Here is a 21,878-nt window from a genome sequence, read left to right on the forward strand (position 1 = left end):
ATAAACTAAGACAAAAAATTCAATTTATTTGATTTATTAGTATGAAAATTCGGTTCCCCGTACTTTAAATTTCATCGATAATTTACTAAAATACTCAATTTCAAAACCATAAATTTCATTCCAACAAAATATAAGATGAAATTTCTCTCGGTTTTTTTTGTGATGATTTATTATGTCAGATGTTCCATGCATACGAAAAAAAACATGAAAAATCGGACCGGCGATTGAACTTATCCTCCCTGAACTTTAAAGCCTGGAAACTCTTCTACCATCAGGTCTTTGTACTTAGGCGGATGTGTCCCGAAAGTTGTTTTCGACAGGCATCTTCTCGGAGTAGGAGATGCACGCCCGCCTGCTCGTGCCTTTTGATACGCGAGGGAGGACGTTAAATATTTATCCAGTAGAAACAAAAGTGTGTCAACCAGCCTCGAATATTAAAGCAGCCATGACGCCCTACGACAGCTTGACAGCCGCAAAACCAAGGCACTCGCATCCATGCATCGCTTATAGCTGCATAGAGAATTTTCCCAGAAGAAAGATTTTACATACTATGCGTATTGTTGGATTTAAATTTTAATATTGCCATTCCGTTACTGGCTTGGACTCAACGAATGCAAATTGCAATTAAGGAGAAAGGCAACGAGCGCTTGAATCGTTGAGCACCTCTGGAGGTTTCTCGGTACACTTTCTTTTCGCTGCGACCAAAATTAATTTTCCTCGAAAAGCTCTCCGGGCCGTGTTTTGGTATTAATTAATGCCGGCAGACGGCTGGTTTACTTAGCGGCAGATCGATTTCGCACTTTGTTTTCTTTTCCCAGATGCACTTTACGTGCTTTCTTTTCCAAGGCAAGTATAACAAATTTCAGCGGCGGCCTTTAAAGTTCTCCAGTCAACGCTCGGTCGAACACAACGCTTCATTTCACAATTGAGCTGATAACAGGGAAAGTTGACTATCTTATAAATTTACCGAGTCATTTTACTCCGCAACTTTGTAATGCAAATGCCATCCATCAATCCAGAGCATCCCATTGGCTGTGCTCAGTTTCTGTCGTTCAAGTATACACCCTCACGTTGGATGTCACGCGCGATCACACACAGGAGACTCAGAAATGCCTTCCTTCAAGCCACTTTAGGTAGAGGGAAAGAATACGCACAGAGCATTACCAAGTGCTTGTGACGCTTGATGATGATAACTTTTTCCAGGTCATCTATTTTGATGGCATAATATAACGATTTTATGTACAAATTGATTTTTTGTTTTAATTATTGTGAGATTATTTGTGAGGTATTAGTACTAAGTATATGTCATAAGTAAAGTGAGGTTAGATTTTCTCATTGACCACAAAAAATATAAAAATAGTTTTAGTATTTTATTTGCAAGCTAGAAATTTTATAATTAATGTGCAAGTTTAGTAGCAGAAAATGAAGAATTTTTTTCACAAATATTTTAAATAATTATAGAAGTTATTGATTAATTTTGGACTGTATAATGATCGCAGCCTTAGAGTTTCAGTGGGGATGGGGAGGCACGTGTGCCTGACAAGGAGATGTTTGCGGAAAGTTCCATCAGGACTCGATATCAGAGAGCAGTGGCAATTTTTTTTAAACACAAATGACCGGAGACAGGATAAGAGGAATCGATCGACGCAGTTTCGAGCAGAGGGGCTAGTCATTTGCCGATAGTTCCTGCCTTGATTCCCATCGGAAAATGGGTCATCGGAATCCACCGCCATCATCACAAAGAGAAGGCGAGCGTAATGACGTCGTGCCGGTCGGACGGCCGTAAAAATAGTGAAATACGAAGGCATCCCAGAACTTCTGACGAAACTTTTCGGTTGTAAATTCACGAAGCACACACTCGCGGGTGGCTTTAAAGTCGGAACAATAAAAGGTACACGCGTAGCGTTTTAATGGGTTCGGCAGCACTGCGGAATCAATTCGTTCTTTCCTTTATGGCTCAATTATTCAGGGCATGCCGGCGCTGCAGGTAAATATACAAACACACGCGTTGTGCGCACACACACACACACAGACACACCACGGCATCGTGGCATATTAATGAGATTAAGAATTCATGTGGAGCGCCGTAAATACTGCTGCCACTGGCAGCCACCGATGTAATTACACTCGGCAAGCGCAAAATAAACAGGCATCGCATTGCGAAACACAGAGCAGCCGGACGAGCCCGTGCCGGATTGTTTTAACGGATTAATTACGAAACAATTTTCATCCTGGCTGATACACCGCGCCCGCCGCGGTAATTTACAGAAGATGAGTACGAAAAACGCTGCCTGAATGACGCGTAGTAATTGCATTTCCAAATCACCATGGTTTAAAATGCAAATTCAGATTCCTGAGTCATTGTCATATAATGGGATATGCGGGATGCATTTAAAATTCAAATTAAATACAAAGGATTTCACGGCATATTGAAATGCAAATTGGAATTACACTGGGTTGCTTGTCTCATTTTGTTGTGGCTTTTCAAATCGAATTAGCATCAAAGAGCACTGACGTTGACTTTGCTCATTGATAGACTTCAAAGTCTGTTAATCTTACTTAGAAATAATATCATTTACTTTTAGGCTTGCTAAATATATACATAAATATTTAAAAAAATTCAATATGATTGTAACCACATTTTCATCGACCCTTTCTGCCACGTAATTAGTATAGGATCACGCTTGCCTGATTGTGAGCACCGAGGGCTATCATTACAACGCTGAGCGTGCAGCTTGCAATAATCCCACAAATTGATTAGATAAATCTCGCATTACAAATGCAGCTGATGCATGCGCATTAGTATGCGGGCCACTGGCTTAATAGCTCCATTTGTTTGTCTTGTAGCCTTGGATATGAGACCAAATGAAGCATTTAGGAAATATCTATTGCTTTGGACATTATTTAGTTTAATTTCTATAATGAGGCGTAAATCTATCGATATATATTTGCATCGGAGTTAAATTATACTGTCGTGATTCTGCAGTGGACACAAGTATGCACTTTAATTGGACGTCTCCTATCAGCTGGCTTTTGCTAATGTACAAGAGGCGGACAACGAGGCGAACGATTGACCTCTGCGCCACCGCAAAGCAATAACGATTGAAATTAACTGGCAAAGTAGCTGAAATGTCAGGTTGCAAAACAAGCTGGTCGGCGCGGCCACGAACAGTGGCGGCAATTAGCCGAACAAGGGTCACTGGTTTTGACGCAGCATTTTAATTAGTCTGCACACAAATGGCTGAGTGTCGATATTGGCCGGGTGGCTTAGTTGGCAAATTAAGTGCATGTCGTCGGTCAGCAGCCGGCTTTATAGCTTTGTGATTCATCCATATTTATTATTCTCTGGTGGACACACAAGTGGGAGCCGGCCTCGTTTTGCAAACGGACGGCGCAAATTGCACAAAGTGTCGGTCTGAAGCGAATGTTGTGGTGTCACCAACAGCGTGTCCCAGCATACATAACATGACGAGCGTGAGATGCAGTTCCTGTGATTTATCCACCCCACAGTTACGTTACAGAGCTGCGACACATGTTTGAAATCAATTCGGTTAACATGCACGTGGAATATCATGAACAAGTCTGCAAAGCTGCTTAATCTGGTGTAACATGGTTTTTGCTGTAGACGGAAGTAGGGCAAAGCTATGGTGAATTTTTTTTCAAATGAAGATATCGTTCGAAGAATGACTTGACAACCACAAAAATTTTGGGTTCCTGAATTTTTAAAAGAGGGAGTAGTGGCGAGGTTTCATAAGATTTTTTCGCTTCCTCTCTCTTTTACCGCGCAAAACACACAGCAATGAGGTGCAGTCGATAATTTTTAACGGCCGGTGATTCAGTAAATCCTCAGTAGTTTATTTGCGGAAATTGATCTTCTTTTGCAGATAAAGTACTGCTGATTAAGCCTTTTTTCCAGAATACTAGAACGTACAAATTATTCTCTCCTATATTGTGCAATTGCAGACATATTGATCCAGTCAAGTTAGAGTCTTGTATTAATTTTCATAGTTTCCACTCCTGCATATCGTCTTGGTGCCGTAAAAATCGCGCATGTGTTCTTGGTGTACCCGTAAAAAGCGCGTATGTGTTTTTGGTGTACCCGTAAAAAGCGCGCATGTGTAAAGTTGCGCATCTGAAAAAGTGCGTAAGTAACAGTGGGTTACCAAACACATTTTTTTTTAAATTTTAAATTTTTGGCGCCTATTACATGCCCCATCCAAATATTATGCTCCTCTGACAGCAGGAACATCATCTAGTGACAACGCCAATAAGTAAGGATAGTAGCCGGCAGCCGCGTAAACATGCATACCTCTCATGCACCTCTCATAAGATTCATTTTGTTTATAATTTCGTTGGTAATGTGAATGAAGTATGTTAAAGGTATAATACATGAAAACTAGTAAAATAAAATGCAATACCAATACTTCTGTTAGAGCAGCTTGTAAGGATGATGAGAAACAAAGAAAGGAAAACTACTTCTTGCAGAATGCCCACATACACGCGCATGATGACAAAACTGAGATAGTTTTGCAACTCCAAATCTCGGGTTTTAACCATTAGAATTGAAAAAACTAACCACTGTTGGAATTTAGCGGTGGTTATTTTTTAATTCTGTTGGTTCGAACCTGAGATTTGGGGGTATAATCAATCCAAAAACTCAACGCGGATGTTCAAAGGTCACAATCTTGGGAATTATTTGAGCATACTTCAAAGCTTTTTGCTCAGGGGTGTACTATAACAAAAATTTAATAAACGTTTAACTCGTTTCAACATGGCTAACAGCTTTTATGTTTACCTCAAAGTGGTAGGTCAAAGATCAGGTCATAAAAATTAACTTTTGGATTTTAAACTCAAATTTGAAAATGAATATATTGAAATTTTTTATTTTTTTCATAGCCATTTTGTAGAGCACAAAAAATTAAGCTGCAAACGACAAAATTTGGAATGGCGTTTTTCCTCATTTTTTTAATAAAAAATGAAAATTTCGAAAAATCTTGTTTTCTGAGGTTGCTAAAAATCGATGATCGATGAAATCTCGACTTGCAATCATCCGATTTTGAAAAAAACCGAATACCGTTAGACTTGTTTTAACGTCCCCAAGTGCACTAAAGGGGTATAGTACCCACCAACCCCCAACCCCCTTTTAACCCCTTAATTACCTGAAATTTAGCATTATTCGTCCGTTTCAACACCTTAGCACGACGTTGACTTGTAATTGTCTTCTTCAAATCAATTTAGTTACTTAGTTCACTTCAATACGAGTCAAACGGTACTTAATTTTTGTAAATAGGACCACCTTTTTGTGTTTAGTTCGAGATTTGGTGCTCATCGAGCATTTTAATGCATCCGCGTCTTAATAAAAAACTTTGTGCCACCCAAATATCAGGTTGTAGTGGTCCTATTTTCAAAAATTAAGTATCGTTTGACTCGTATTGAAGTGAACTAAGTAACTAAATTGGTTTGAAGAAGACAATTACTCGTCAACGTTGTGCTAAGGTGTTGAAAAGGCCGAAAAAATGCTAAATTTCACGTTATTAAGGGGGTTAAATGGGGGTTGGGGGTTGGTAGGAATCATACCACTTTATTGCACTTAGGGATGTCAAGACGAGTCTAACGGTATGTGGTTTTTGAAATTCGGATGATTAGAAGTCGAGATTTGGTCGATCATCGTTTTTTACTAACCTCGAAAAACAAGTTTTTTCGAAGTTCTCATTTTTTAATAAAAAAAAATGATACAAAATGCCATTCTAAATTTTTACGTTTTTAACTTAAATTTTTGTGCTCTACAAAATGGATATGAAAAAAATTAAAAATGTCGACATATTCATTCTCAAATTTGAGTTCAGATTAAAAAATCTATTTTAATGACAACGACATTTGACCTAAAAAATGTCATGTTTTTTTGAAATGCAAAATCTCCGAAAACTAAAAATTAATCGCTCATGATTAAAGTACAAGCTAATGTTGGAAAGTATATAATTAGGCACTAGGTTTGAAGAAAAATCATGAAATTTCTTATTAAAACATGCAGGTCTCGGAAGAAAGCCTATTTGAAAAGTGGGAACTTGGGCTTTGCTTCGTGAATTTTTGATAAAAATTGTAAGCCACCATTTTTGCATCTAATAACAGCATTCAAATACAGCAACAGCTTCGATGTGCTCCATGCATTGTAGTGGGGAAACAGTTTTTTCTCTCTCCTGTAAAATTGAGATTTGGAGCTATGCGCAAATTTTACGGGTACACCAAGAATACATGCGCGCTTTTTACGGTTACACCAAGAACACGTGCGCGCTTTTTACGGGTACACCAAGAACACATGCGCGATTTTTACGCCACCAGGACGATATATTATATTCTTTTGAAATTCTAGGATGTGCAGTGCTTTTGGAAATGTCGATCGAGATTGCACCTATTTGCATGACTGCAAATTGTTAAACACCTCGCTGCTGGGTTCTCATGCAATTGTAACACCGTGAATGTCTGACAGTCGCAGGAAATGCCCAGCAGAAAAGATAGAAACTTGCCTGCGGCTAGTCGATGCAGATCCCAGTTTCCAGGGGCTGGCTAATCGGCATGAGAGCAAGCGATCTCCCAAGTATTTCTAGGGTTGTCATACTGCGATGGAGAATATTATGGTAACATAGCAAGCAACTCTGGCCTGGTTCTAAACAAACCGAATAAATATTTGTTCTGATTCACCTTTTTATGCACAAATCGGAGAGGAAAGCAACAACGGGCCAAAGCTTAACATGCTGCGAGCATTAATCCTTGAATTTTTTGTTTGTTAAGTACCATGTAGCCTAGTTTGCAAATTTATCCTTCAGATTAGCAACGTGCGCCTCAGGAAGTACCAAACTTTGGTACTTGTATCTAGGATTGCGTCGTAGGAGCACACACTTAATTAAAGCTAATGTGCCACTTGAGAAAAAGCCGCACTAAATTCAAAGACTGCTGCTTTACGTGCAGACGCGACTGTAAAAAACGGAAAAACCTCAGCGAATTCGGCCAAATGACACCAGTAAATTAGAATCAGCCGGCGGGCGGCTAATTGCCTAATTGAGTCTGGGCGTTGTGGGGTGGATTAAAAATGAGATTAAACATTCTGCGCGGTGGATAATCAGCCGCGTAAGAGCCATAAAGCGGCGTGCTATAAATATCAGCTGTCGCGGCTGCCGACGCGGAAGAAGGAAAGGAGCAAAACCGGCAGTAAAAGGGCAGATTATTCTTTGAGTAACCGTTCTCGCTTGAGAAAAATTGGATCAATGTGCGGCACTCGTGGGGAAATTTCACCACTAGGGATTTCATAAATGAATCTATATATGTTTTGCGTTTTTCGCTTATAGCTCTACATTGTGAAACAAAGCAAATATAATTACAACAGCATTCTATTTATTAACAGCATCTGTCCTATTTGTTTATTTATCAGAATCCACAACACTGCTCTAGCACTGCTGCTCTAAACTACAACTTTATTTGCTCATAATATTAAATGGCTGAATCCCCCCGCATGACCCGGCTTACTATGCCTCCTGCGCAGCATGCCTGGAAGTTATGCAACTTGTACACGGGAAAACAAACAGCGGAGCACTTAAGAAAGGACAGACAAACATGCAGACGGAGCGAAATTAGTCGTGAAAAGCATTTCGTGTCTTTCTGCGGATGGTGTGGTGCGCGTTCCTTCGCACAGACCCTTTCTTTCTCAGGCTGTACATGTGATGACGATAATAAGGCCGGTCCAGAGGAAAGTCTTGTCCGCGCCGACAATGAATCGCAGAGAAGCGCCGACACAACGGCCGGGAAGGGCGTCGGCCAAGGACGCGCTCAATGCTGCTTTGTTGGCGATTAACTTTTCAATGCTCCCTTGGAAAGTAAACACACGGAGAGAGCCAAGTAAATGCTGCCCGACTCGAGAGCAGAGTCTGATTATATGCGGAAAGCAGATGAGTATGCTCAACAATGAAGGATACAATGTCTTATTGCGCTTTGCAACCAGTGCCGTATGCAAAGAAAGAGTACACGGGATTAATGTGTATTTTACCGCGGCGTGGTTGTAGTTACAGACAGATGCTTTGTCTGTCGATTCCAACACTTTTTGCTGTTGCTACTAAACAATGGCCGCGAGGTACTTTCAATGGGATGTAAAGAACGGAACTTAACACAGCATTTCTGTTGAACCGTTGAACGTAAAATAAACTCAACTTTGTTCGGACTGCATGTGGTCAACAATCTATATTTTTTACAATGCGATTTGTATGTAGATTTTTTCCTTAATGTGCCAACCATTTACACAAATTTGTTTGACCAATAGATGGAGTAGTCAATAATTTTGATGTTATTTATATCACGAGTTTCATTCACTAACGCTACAAATAACCAATTTCTCCTCAATTTAATATTTTTAACTTTAATTTTTACTCTATTGATGACTTGTTTTGGAGAAATAAATTGAATTGTATGAGCGATAAATTATAGCCGTAAAGATTTAATTAATCATCAGTACAACAGAGATCGGAAATATAATTTTTTCCGATTTATATGAACATTTATAAGTTACACCTATCTTGGTTGCATGCGAATCAATTATTTATTTCAAAAAAATTATATTTACAATTTTTTTATTACCAATAAAACGTATAACGCACCAGCAACAAAAATATATGATTTTGCAACAAAACAATTTTTAATATTTTTGTTAATTTTGCCCTATGCTAATTTGTTGACATTTCCAGTACATTGTTCTTAATCACTTTTGGGTATTTAAAATTTATAGAACCTATGAATTCTAGCCGCTCAAGTTGTTTTTCAAATGTGTATATTTAGAATGGCTGAATTTTAAATTTCTTAAATGGAAATTCTCCCATTATATTCCTTTTTTGTATTCCATTTCCTTGTTTGTGTGCGCACAATGCAGCAGGCAAGTGCACCCGTAGGTGCCATCAGATAACGCGTCATTAGCAGTCAACCAGCCGAGCAAACGCGACAGCTGTCACCCAATTTGCATTTTTGCCAACAAAAGCGTTGCAGACGGCTGTTCGCACCCTATCTGAGCTCGTTTGTGGCCCTAATTCCGCATGCAGCAACAAATATTTCATTTTTAATTTTCCCTCTTGGCGCAATTTTGCCCCGCTAGTTGTGCCCAAGGCTGGATTAAATTACAAGGGGAGCTTGGATTGGTTATAATTGCGTTTCATGGGATTTAATCACAACGGCGACGTAGAAATGAAATTTTGCATTCGTCGCGCCACGCAGCCGCGACATTGATTCATTCTGCCTTCGTTTGCGTGATTCATCGGCGTTATTTTGTTTGTTTACTGTGTTAGCTCTCGTTTGTTATCCTTGTCCTAGCATCACTCTCGCCCTGCTTTCAAACCAGTGCGTTTTGCGTGCAACAAAGGCAGCCAAGGCAAAAGTTGATTTTGGCAAGCGCCTAAGCGTAAAATAAAAACAACAAATTTGTCTCTATTCGAAAGCCACACTTCTTGTAGGTTTTGTGAACTATCTAGTTGAACAATTTCTGTGTCATTTCGGTCTCAATAAAACTAAAAATGTTTGGTCCTGTTTTAAATACATCTTGAATATCAGATACTATTAAGAATGAAAAAATTGTGGTTTTCCTGAAATTATGTGTTTTAAAAATCAATCAATATTATAGACCGTAGGTTCTTTAGCCGATAAAACTGGTTCATATCATTGAAACGAGATCACCCATGTTAGTCCCTATAACCGAGCATATATTATATCGATCCGTGAGTGTGCAAAGAAAATTTTCTGTACTTAAATGTGTACCTCATTAAACGGTAGGATAGTTTTAGCAGGTCGAAGCCAAAATGTGCAGCAGGCACGTGGTTGGATGCTGTGATGAGATAAGTTAATTAAATTTTGCTAAGGCAGCTGGTTTTAACGCAGACTCACCTCAATTTCCGAATCGGCCGGCCGTTCGCTTCGCGTATATCTCGTGTCCCCGGCGAGCAATTTGATTAATGCCTCGCCGGCCATGGATATTAATTTTGGCCTGAGTTATCGTTTTCCTATATATCACACTGTTCACCATCACCATGCCAATGATTGTTATGGCATTTCCGTTGAATTTGTTCCATCCTTCATTTTTATGTTTTTGACCAGTGTGTTGTTGAAAGGTGTGTTATGAATTTTCGTTTTGTGACAGCTGTTAACCTGTTGACGAGAGCTCAGACAGAAATTTTAGCGTGGAAATGTGATGATATCTAGGGAAATTATTCATATTTTAGAGGTTGGGCATGTTTTAATTTAATTGCTACTTTTAATTGTTTCAGGGCTAGAAAAGTCAAATGCTGAACTAAAAAAGGATTGAAAATATATGACCTGCATTGTATGAGACTTTAATTATAATTTTTTTCACATTGACGTTTTAAACTGCAGAAGCAGAAAACGCCCCTATTTTATCTGCTCAATTATAATTTTATACACGAAGCACTGGTATTTTCAATTCGATGAAATCTACGGTGCACATGCACTTTGCTTGGGTCTCGTGACATGCAACTTTTAACCAATGAATTTTTATAAACAAATCTGACTGTGCAATACTATATTACGAACCACATATGCAAACCACCAGGGCATTCAACAATTTACATGTCAAGGCAAAGTTTAAAAATTTCATTTTCCAAAATCTAATAACTCAAAAGTTTACTTCCCTTTTGTTTTAAATTTTAAGAGCACCTTCACTTAAACAGCTTTCTATCATATATACTATTCACATTTGATGTGGTGAATTAATCTGTTATTTCGAAACACCTGCTTTTAAACTTTGTTAAAATCGATCTGGATAATATAATTATAATGCTGTTCTTTTAAAAGCACATGCTGCATTGAAAGAATTATCAATTTTCACCATCTATCCCCCAGAATTTTAAACGAAATGGAAATTTCACATTTCGCCACCCATGGAGTTATTCTTTGCAACCGCAGATTTTATCAATGCTTTCAGAGAGCAAGGAATAAAACATTTCCCTGCTCATTCTCAAGGGTCCCGCTCCGCTATGCTGCGGCAAGCAAAACACAGACACACGCAGCACGTGAGTTTGAAGATAGTGGCTGCAGATAGGTGCACGTTCTCCAGATAATTGCCAAGCTCGTCCCGCGTTTGGGCCAAAACAAGGCTTTTATATAAGTAATTGCACGCAATTCGGTGGAAAACGAGAATGGAGTGAGCGAGTTTCTCTATCTGCGTAGCAAATCGGCTCTATAGGCTCGCTGCGGTTAGCGTTGCGCTATTCCATGCGGCCGAGCCATTCCGCCGGTTGTTCCCACCAATCTTCGACTTGGCCACGTCAAACTGCCACAAGACGTATCGATCACTGCGGCTCAGACTCTACATGTTGTGCAAACCCGCTCAACACAGAAGAAGGAGAGAAAGAAACGCGTGCATAATTCATTTCGAATTTTGATGAGTCACGATTATGACAAACAGTCTCGCTCAGAACTAGGTCACTATATCGGTCCTTGCCCAAACTAGAACTTGGAGGCAAAGGCTGAGCCTTTTCAACTATACTCGACCGCGAAATTTCGTCCTTAATTTACTTATTAATTTATTTCGGGGTTAACCTTGAATACACTAACAAAAGTTACGAAAATAATGTGAACGTAATAAAGCACAGGCAAAGACTTTTCATTTGTCTTACGGAACAAAAAAGCAATTACAATCTATATTGAAATAAAAAAAGTGTCCGACTCACATCAATACGAAATATGGAGAGAGAATTAAGTTATAACTTGAAAATATCCTTGAACATATATATTCAATCATCAAATAGGCAACATCTTAAAATTCCGATACATGTCCTCGCGAGAATGCTCTTTTTAGGCACATTGAGGCCTCCCAGCGCGGAGCAGGTAGGCCTGTTTGCAGCCCTTTGCAGCACTTTCACCCACTTTAGCCTGAGGGCAAAACTGTGCTGTGGAGAGGCTGGCAGGTCTGAGCAGAGTCGTTAAATTCGAGCACCAGGGGCACTGCGGACCCTTGTTTCGAGAGCACCTCCACTTGAATTGGGCGCACTGCAAAAACACCGGTCCTCCAGACGTAATTTGCCAATAAAAAGCAACAGCGCAGGTGCGTTGGCAGTAATTATCGTCGGTCAGGGACGTTTCGTCTGTATTAAAGTTGCAACAAGCAAGCCAACTTATTTATTTTTCTGTCGGCCAATGGGCATTAAATACGGTTCCTCACTATTTGCTTCGTCCGATTCTGTGTTTGCTTTCTACTTTGAGGGAAAAGCAAAATGTCACATGAGCAAATTGCACAAGTTGGCCAACTTCAAGTTTCCGTCTCAGCTGCTGCGTGCTTCTGATTGAATGTTTGACTCGAGGAAACGAGAGTTGAACGTTAACTAAAGTTTTGTGTTCCTCCAGCGTTGTGCTAATATTTGCTTTGAATTTCGCCAGAGATAACTTGGAAAATAGACATTCAGAAGATATTAAGTGTTTTGCAATAAAACAATAATTTAAATAGCCCTTAGGTTATTTAGTTTTGGATCTTTCAGACAACTTTATAACATTCATTTTCAATTAAAGCAAAAGCATATAAGTGGTCTGTCTGAAGTGATTTTAATATAATATGTCTAATTTTTGTGTGAACGGGTACTCACGTCAAGTCAAATAAAAACTCATACAGGTTTTTTCTAAAGATTCTGACTTTTTTAGCTTCTGTTTCGACTTGAATTTAGCTTTAGCCTTTTTTATATCTTTTGTATGGGGCGATGTCGGGGGTTAAGTTAAATTTTAGATTGATATGAAATTTGTAGCAGACACGAATTTCGTGATGTATATACATAATTTAGATGAAATGCATGTAAATTAAGACTGCCGATGTGTATTCCCGGAATCAGTTCTAGACTTACCTCATGTGTTTTTCACGATCCCTTTGAGGGGATTGATTGTAGTCGGAAATAGCATAAGAAAAAAGCTATTTTGGACCTCGAGCAAAACAAAGCACTAAAAAAAGCGATGCCTCCGAACAATAAACCAAGCGCTTGGTGCATAGCCCGAGCGGACGAATGAATATCCAAACTGGAGAGGCCATTAATCAGGCGCTCGCCGATCCATCATCCAGGCACAATCGCGCGTGTAAATTTGCGCATGCCGCTTTTTCCTCCTCTGCAGCACCCAACCTGCAGCATCATTAGCGGAGCCTGATTCGATTAAATTTGTGCACGAGTCGTTCGCTTATACCATGGACCGCTAATAATAATGTACAAAGAGTTGTTATTGCATCATCGCAATTTAATTTGACGCAATTTACGTATCATCAGTCAAAATGAATTAATGTTACTTTTTCAGTTTTGCCAGAATCTTTAATTTTGGTTCTAAAAAATGATCCTCTAACTTTTAGTATATTAATTAATCAATTAACTCAACAAAATTGCCATTTCTTGCTGTAATTTCTATATTTTTTGTCTTATGTTATGACTTTGGCAAGAATAAACAACAATAAATAAATAAATTGTAAGTAATTATTTTTTAGAGGAAAGCGATTGCAACGAATGGTTCATATTTTTCATATGACATGATATTTCCATTTCAATTTGCGCTGCATTGAAATAAATTTGGCAAGTACGTGGAGATATTTCGCTTTTTTTAGCTGAGAACAAAAACGGACCATTCATTGCGAGACTTGAAAAACGATGACAAAGAGAAATGAATGCTACACAAAGCCTTGCTTTATTTTGTTATTTTTTTTCTTTGAATTGCTTGCGAATTCAAATGCTGCTTTGAATGGGAAATGAGACCATTGCGAAAGAGAATAAAAATCACTTGCTTGCGGTAGCTACGGCGAAATCGATTTTTTAGTAATGTATTGCTTCTTTCATGTAGCACTATTTCCATGCAAGATCATTATTCAATAACTTAACATCCACTCGGGGACATTCAAAATCAATTACGATCCTAAGGGTCTACAAATACGCGCGTATATGTAATACATTGATTATTGCTTATGGTTTCTGAATTTTCCCATCAAACGGAAATTGATTTCTAATGACGTTATTAGCTACAAAATTTCTATATTCAGCCTTCTGATGGTTAAATTTTATCGAATTAATAATTGTTTCTTTAGTAGAATATTTTCAGGGAAAGTAAATCAACTTAAACTGATAATTTACTTACAACAAATATTGCTGGATGGTTAAATGTAAATTTATTGCAAAAACATAAATAAATTCAGTGGTTAATTGGCAGTATTTACGAAACAACTCGCGCTTTCGACAGAAATGAGCTAGGCAATTATCGTGTCATGTCTAGAGCAATTTATCAAGAGGCACTTAGCCGTTTTACATGGCAGCAAGTTTTAGCTTTATACCGCACGAAGCAGCTAACGAGGCTGGCCTGCAGCTAATTATTCGCGTCGCAAAGATCGTGCGAGTTCAAACGACCAAGAGATTACACCGTGTGCATAGGCTGCTTTCTCATGTGGTGGTGGTGTCGAGCCACAGCTTTCAGAAACGGCAGGAGCATAAACAGCGCACTTCACCGCTACTGGCGTTTACTTTCTGTAAAGAACAATCAAGACCTTGCTCTGTGAGCCATCAAGACCTTGCTGCACCAGAAAAGCGCTACAACACTTTAAAATATGCTGAAAAAACTATAATTTAGAAAATTTTTAAATGGTTTTCTGTAGAGAATGCACAGCTAAAAATTATTGATTTGCCTGCCCTCTTAAACCGCATTTTGAATATGAAAATATCACCGAACAAGCTATTATAAATTCCATGCTTCCAAGCCCATTTTGAGAGTTAACAATAGTGCAGAAACAAAAACTCATTGCGGCTTCGTTGCAAGCGTTCTCTCGCTCCGTTACTTCGCTCCTTTTATCCAAAATCTCGACGAAAATAAGATGAAAAGGATCAAATTTGCGCGGGAACAAAGGGTTAGGAGCGTGCAGCGCCGAAATAAAATGATGAAAGAGCGGCGCGCGAACAAAAGGGCAGCAGCCGGTCTGCGGGGCCACTTTTGCCGACGCAAGATAAGTGAAAAGGCGTGTACGCCCCGTGTCAACGCAGCTCATGCAGTATTACTTTCCTCTTCTCGCAAACAAATACACACATACACATCTCGCACTCTCCGCCCGCGAGCACAGTCAATTTCCTCGCATATCCAGAGAAAACTCAGTCGGTTCTGGATAAACACGACAGAGTGAGAGAATGTAAATAAAATAAACTCGAGGGCTGCTTCTATTGAAAATGCGGCTCTCACGCGAAAATGTTTTTGCTGCAGTACGAGAAACGCAATCGATTGCAAAGGAAAGCTTTCCGAGGGAAAATCGAAATGAACGCAGGGTTAACGATTTTAGACTTTGCTCCATGAATTCAGTGTGCAAGTCTTGGAAACAGTTTTAAACGCGTCAAAATTCCTGGGCAGATTGAAAAATTATCATCGCTCGCTACCGTGGAGTACTTGCATTTAATTTATTTTCTGAAAATTTTGACCTCCTTGAGTGCTTCCTTCTTTTTGTATTACCTCTATGAACAACAAAAAAATCGTAATAGTATTGGTTTATTTTTCATATCATTAAATTTCATCAAATTTATTGCTATGAGTGGCCAGTAAAAACAGTGGGAAGTTTATTAAGTCTCTTGAGTCTCTTAAAAATTTATGTGATAATTTGTTCACCACCCCATCAACATTGTTGACAACCCGATGTATAAAACACACCCTGAAAGTTGTTAAAACGTGAAAAATAATTTACAACGGCTCAGTTATTGGAACGTTCAGAGTTATTATTTCTCTGCAAATCCCACTCGCGTGGTTTTACGCTCGTGTGCTGTAAATATTTTAATTCGGCTGGTTGTTATAAAAACACGGAGACACGCGGTTCGGGCGGAGCCCTCTAGTTCCAGCCTGACTAAACGTAAATCCACCAGCCACTGCTGCCAGGCGAATTTCGTGCCAAGAAGGGCACACAAGCGCGCATGCAGATAAATTTTTCCGGGACCAAGGCACTCACGCACTCGAAAAATTTAACCTACCGTACCGTAATAATTACATTTCTCAAATTTGAAATCGTAAAATGAGCGGGGAAAGTTTGTAACTTGGCAGAAACGTTTATCACGCTTAAGTTACCAAATATGTTTTTAAGTGCCTAAATAGTTATTGATTTTTATTCTTACAATTTGTTAGCATGAATATTTTATTCTTCATTTTTGTGCTTTCTTAGTGATTGCGTGCTTTTGAAACATAAATCTGTTTACTGTTGCTTAAAATTTGTTGGATTTTTTGCCTGCATAGAATATTTTCAAAAACTTAATAACTTACTCTTTTGAAGTCATTCCTGATCATCCCGCCACGCGCCTATTTCTGTTTAATCAACATTATAGTAGATGAAACAACTAGATCAATGAGGTTACCCTCTAAAAGTACCCCTTGCATATGAACCTTCAATGTTGGATTGCCACTTCAATCAAATTCCATCTCCCCTGATGCCAAATCCATCCAAAATCAAGCGAGTCTTTCGCTCGGAGCGTGTGTGTATTAACATTTCAACCCAGGCTCCGTGTCAGCCGCGAGTGTTCTCTGCCAATTAATCTCGAAGCAGCCGGCATCGCAGCCTGGATATTTAACGCATCCGTGATTAATTCACTCCGGCCGGATGAATAATTCGCTGCATAATTGAGTCACATGGTTGCACGCAGCGCGGCGCGAAACATTTGTAGCTCTCGGCACGACTTTTGGGCCGAATCCAAGTGGAGCACACGGCGGGTGCGTCCGCACCAGAGACCGCTCGAATCCGCTGGCACGACGAGTAGGTTTTTGTCAAATGACTGACTGGCTACACCTATACAAGTCAATACCACGTGTCGTGTCTGTTTCGGTGATCAGAGATTTGCAAAAGCGTTGCTCAATAGTACTCTTGATTTATTCGATTCAGAAGGGGTTTGTGGTTTTTTGCTCTTTTATTCAACGCTAGGAAAATCTTATTACAAATTAGCATTTTTACAAAGGCGTTGTGTTTGTTTGAAGAGATATAAGAAGTTTAGTTTTGTGGGTCAGAAATAATTCACAGACAAAATTAAAAATTTTATGTCACTGAATTTAAATTTAACTAGCCTATGGAGCTATTTTTTAATTTTTCAGCCTCCGATTTTTACTTGTGCACTTCGGATTTCGCTGTATATTCTGGATTTTTGCCGATTTAATTCAGAACAAAACTGTTACAACCAAAATCTTCATTCAATTGACTTCTGCATCTAATCTTTCTTCTGAAACCTTTAGAAATAATTTTACTTTTCTGTACCCCTTTGGTTCCAACCTGGTTGAAATATTAAAAAATTAAAAATAAAATCGACGTTCGCAAACAACCCATAGTACTGCAAAATTTAATTTTTTGCGGTTTCCCTTTGATCTCAAAAACGTGTATTTTTTAGTAAACCTTAAATGATCATGTGCTGTTTAGCAGGATATTTACAATATCAATTTTGGTGCCTTGTCTAACTGATTGTTTTTATTTTTGAATAGGGATTTAAATAATTTCCACCTTATCAGTTTTCCTCTCAGACGTAGAAAAAATGTGGAAATCCCAAAATTGTGTCTTTCCCTGACAAAACCCAAGGGTGGAGAAACGCACGATCTATCAAAATCATATTTTTATCTTATTGTGTCGTTTCGATCAATCAATCAAATTTCTGCGGTGTTTGTCTTCCACTTTTTGCCAAATTCAATAAAGGAAAGGAAAAATTGAGCGGAAAATTGGTTAAATTGACTTTCTGACATACCGTTTTCTGCGCTCTTATCCGCGTGCGATCTATAGGAGCGATAGAAAGGAGACAGACGAAAGCGCAAGTGGGTGCTTTTCTTTTCCTCGAAATCCTGCCGACTTTTTGGGAAACTCGAGGAGGCGGAAAAGGAAAAGACAGCGAGGCGAACAATCAAGATGGCCCACTGGCACTTCCGTGTGCGCCTCTTTCTCTCGGAATTCGCGTCTCGTACCACGCGCGCGGCGACGACACTCGAGGCTTAAAACACGACAAGTACACGTGATCAATTGGCTCTGATAAAAGTTGCGGTGACGGCGGGCAGACGCCGTCTTGATTGGGCCTAATCCTGTTGATTCCCGCGTAAAAAGTTTCTGAGCGTTTAATTTCACCAGCCTCCGGCTTTTCGCATCCCTCCACTCTTTTTGCAATCGACACATTTGATTTACGCGCCTCCCTCTGATACAGGATTGCATTAGGGCGTGGGTGGAAGAGGGTCGCCTTTTTTCCCTGTTCATACTTTACAATATATTTTTTAACTTCAGAGCGTATCAGCGTGTTAGCTTTTCAGCTGCCCTTTGGTTTTACACAAATTTCGTTTTTCGTATATTTTCATTGTTTTAAACTTGGTGAGAATATGATCATAAAGATCACTAACCATCAAATGCATATTTTCTTTTTTTTCTTTTTAAGGTGTGTGAACTTGCGTTTTAAATGTTTTTCGTTTCAAACAAAACAAACAAAATTGGCCTATATGGGATGAAAATTTCTAATACACCAATTATCCAATTTCACACTTGTAGAGATTACCGTTTTTTATTCGAAAAACAGAAAAAAATATTTTTCTGATTAAGCGTGTGTGCTATATATGATGGTTTAACATTGCATATCAACGATCCGTAACAAATGATGGTATTATTTATGCATCACATCATTTTAAATCCAGTGTGGTGTTAAAGAATTACATTAATTGATCTTCCAATAAGACACGTAAAATGGCCTTAAGTGTCTTCTAGTTTTTATTGAGGGAAACATAAATTGTAGCTTAAGATCGAAAGGAATGCATTTAATCCAGAATCTTTGTGAAACGAGGATGGCGAAGTGAAATTCCTATGCAAATACAAACACAAGCGTTTGCTGAATCAATTCCCTGAATAGCACGCATGAAACTTGCCACTCGATCCCAAGTGAGCCTTGAGTAGGGGACAATTCGTCTTTGCCACGCATAGTTCACTGTCACAGCCGCCACCTTTCTTTCATTCCGCCGTGCGAACGAGCTTTTAGCATGCAAGATGGACGAGTACCACTGTGCGAGACGTAGAGAGTAAAAAATTCGAGCTGACACGCGGCGGCGCTCCTTATTTCTATCCAGGCCAGAAGTAGAAAAGAAAGTGGCCGTGTATTCTCCTACCCGAGTGTAACACAACAGAGGCGAATCAATAATATGAAAAGACTAAAACGGGAGCAAACGAGACGGAGCAACAAAGGGCAATATCTTAATGGCTCCACTATATCACAATGCATGGTTTCTATCATCATGAATTAGAAACCAACGACAATTGTGCTGCTGCGAGCAAGGCAATTATGTGTTTGTAAATATTTGCCCGCGGATGCAGGGCTCGTTATAGTCGGTTTTTGCATCCTTCAAGCAGCGCATAATTTACTCTTGCTTGATATTTATCCTACGCTGCTTTTTGTCCGACGAGCGGAAAACACTGGCTTTTTATCTCGGGGCTCGTAAATCAAGGGGTGGCAAGTCGTAAAATTATGCGTGTAATCCTAACTCATGATCCTTTGGTGTGCAGCCGCATGAATTGCAAATGTCAGCCATTTAAAATCCAAATATTTTTTTTATTAAAGGGCAACCGTGACAAATTGATCCGACTTTTATGAGATGTTTCCCTTATTTATAACATATTTCTAGCTTTAGAAATCACATCCTGAATAAATTTAACAATGGGCCCGTTCTCTCCATCACTCAACGCGTGTAAAAAGCAAAAATTCCTCTTCTCTAGTACATAAACCCCGGAGAAATTGATGCAGGCTCAATCCATCACTGCGACGGTGCTTTGACTGTCAAATGATATCGCAATTAAACGCAGACGCAACTTGACGGACTGCGCGTTTCATTTTCCGGCCTGGAGCGCAAAATAAAAACGAGCGCATCCCGCCGGATTAGAGTTCTCTCTCTCTCTCTCTCTCTCTCTCTCTCTCTCGTGTAGTGTGTGTGCTTACCGTGTCAATCTGGCTGGCTGGCTTGCTGGCTGGCTTGCTGGCGTGCGTGGGGACCCTCTGGCTGGCGGCTGAGCGACGGGACCTGCAAGCACAATGAGAACCGCTGTCACTGACAATTTCACGGAATTACGCCCCGATGACCCCATTTTTTAGCCAACTAGCTAGATTTTCATTCTGCCCGAAACCGTGGTCTGCGGTGCAGTTGTGGTCAGCAGGCGAGTGAAAAAATAAACGGTTAAATTGCGCCCTAAAGCAGAAATATTCATTACTTTAAAAGACCAAGTTTCATAGCAGTAAAGGAGCATAAATCTGGCTGATATTATTCAAGATTTTATTTCAGTTTTTTATGGTCAATTTAAAAAAAAAATTGATATTGAAATAAATATTTTTGCGCTTTAACCTAAAGTATGTACCAGTATTGAATTTATATGAAGGGTGCGTGTTTCATTCGAAGCAAAATCACAACACCTGATAACGGATTGTTGTGCCATCGGGAATTATTTGCGTGGAAAACGCGCAGTGACCGTTGCTAACTCTGTGTTTCGCGCACAAGTCCAGAGTACGCATGGTCGAGTTGCAAAAGCACTCTTGTTTACTCGCCTCTCACTGTTACGTGTTTACGTTCTAGCTCTTTTCTGGCTTTTCCGCACTGAGTAACGCTCATCCTTCCACATTCGCGTTTTACGGGTCATGACGTGTATTATTTATTTTTCTGCTACTCTTCGTGTAGGAAGAGCAAAAACGCATCCTAAGCGAGATTATTCAAAACATTGTGCAATACAAAGTACACAGCAGACATTCTGAAACAATGCGAAGCTTGAACTTTCCCAAGGGAATCCATGGTGAATACATTTTTCAAAACAGTGCCTGAAAGATGCCATACTTTCCTCATCGCTGCTGGAAAATGTACAGGACGCAGTGAAAAAAAGAAGAGTTGACCAATTAAGTAATATATCATCGTGCGTGTCTGTCCGTTTGTGTGCGGGACGAGTTGCTTTTATGTCTAGTTAATTGGCCTCATCTACATAACAAACAACTTTGGGCTTGGGTTTTGAATACAGCCAAATTGCAAAAAGTGGTGGCTGTAAAATCAGCAGACCGAAATGAGGCAAAAAAGTGACACGTGCGGGAATGAAATAATCCTTTTGGGGGGCGTCCAGGGAGGCGTAAATGCTCTTGGGTGAGGAATCGTTCATATTTAAACGAGCAGACGAAATATGCGGGTCACGTAATAAATTACCAGCAGGTCCGCAGCGGCCTCGAAAACGCAGCGTAGGTGATAAGATCGAATTTCGGAGTAATATAGCCGCTGGCCAAATGAAAAAGATCTGCTTGCCTAATCAGATGCGACGTTATTGCGGTAGGAGCGGCTCACCTCAATGTGTGTGTATCGATGTGTATCGATTGCGCAAACAACTTTGGGCTTGGGTTTTGAATACAGCCAAATTGCAAAAAGTGGTGGCTGTAAAATCAGCAGACCGAAATGAGGCAAAAAAGTGACACGTGCGGGAATGAAATAATCCTTTTGGGGGGCGTCCAGGGAGGCGTAAATGCTCTTGGGTGAGGAATCGTTCATATTTAAACGAGCAGACGAAATATGCGGGTCACGTAATAAATTACCAGCAGGTCCGCAGCGGCCTCGAAAACGCAGCGTAGGTGATAAGATCGAATTTCGGAGTAATATAGCCGCTGGCCAAATGAAAAAGATCTGCTTGCCTAATCAGATGCGACGTTATTGCGGTAGGAGCGGCTCACCTCAATGTGTGTGTATCGATCGTCCGATGGGGTGGTCGCCCGAAGAGACACAGACGCTCCGTCGCCTCCCGCGAGACGCCGTTACGACCCAAAGCAGCTTTATGAATATTGAACTTGAATTATTCACCAGTGCGTTGCGCAAATTGCCAGTTGGCTGTGAAATGATGC

At 39.8% G+C, this 21,878-nt stretch overlaps 1 protein-coding gene across 6 annotated transcripts in view; it reads right to left on the reverse strand.

Moving 5' to 3' along the window:
* pHCl-1 (pH-sensitive chloride channel 1) overlaps positions 1-21,878 on the reverse strand; it is a 90,247-nt gene that overhangs the window by 35,880 nt on the left and 32,489 nt on the right. For all 6 annotated transcript variants that reach the window (XM_065477048.1, XM_065477052.1, XM_065477050.1 and 3 more), the window contains exon 2: positions 19,956-20,037. The gene's annotated coding sequence lies outside the window, so the exon portion shown is untranslated. The remainder of the gene's footprint in view (positions 1-19,955; positions 20,038-21,878) is intronic.

The sequence above is a fragment of the Cloeon dipterum genome, chromosome 2, assembly GCF_949628265.1.
Source record: "Cloeon dipterum chromosome 2, ieCloDipt1.1, whole genome shotgun sequence".
Lineage (NCBI taxonomy): Eukaryota > Metazoa > Arthropoda > Insecta > Ephemeroptera > Baetidae > Cloeon > Cloeon dipterum.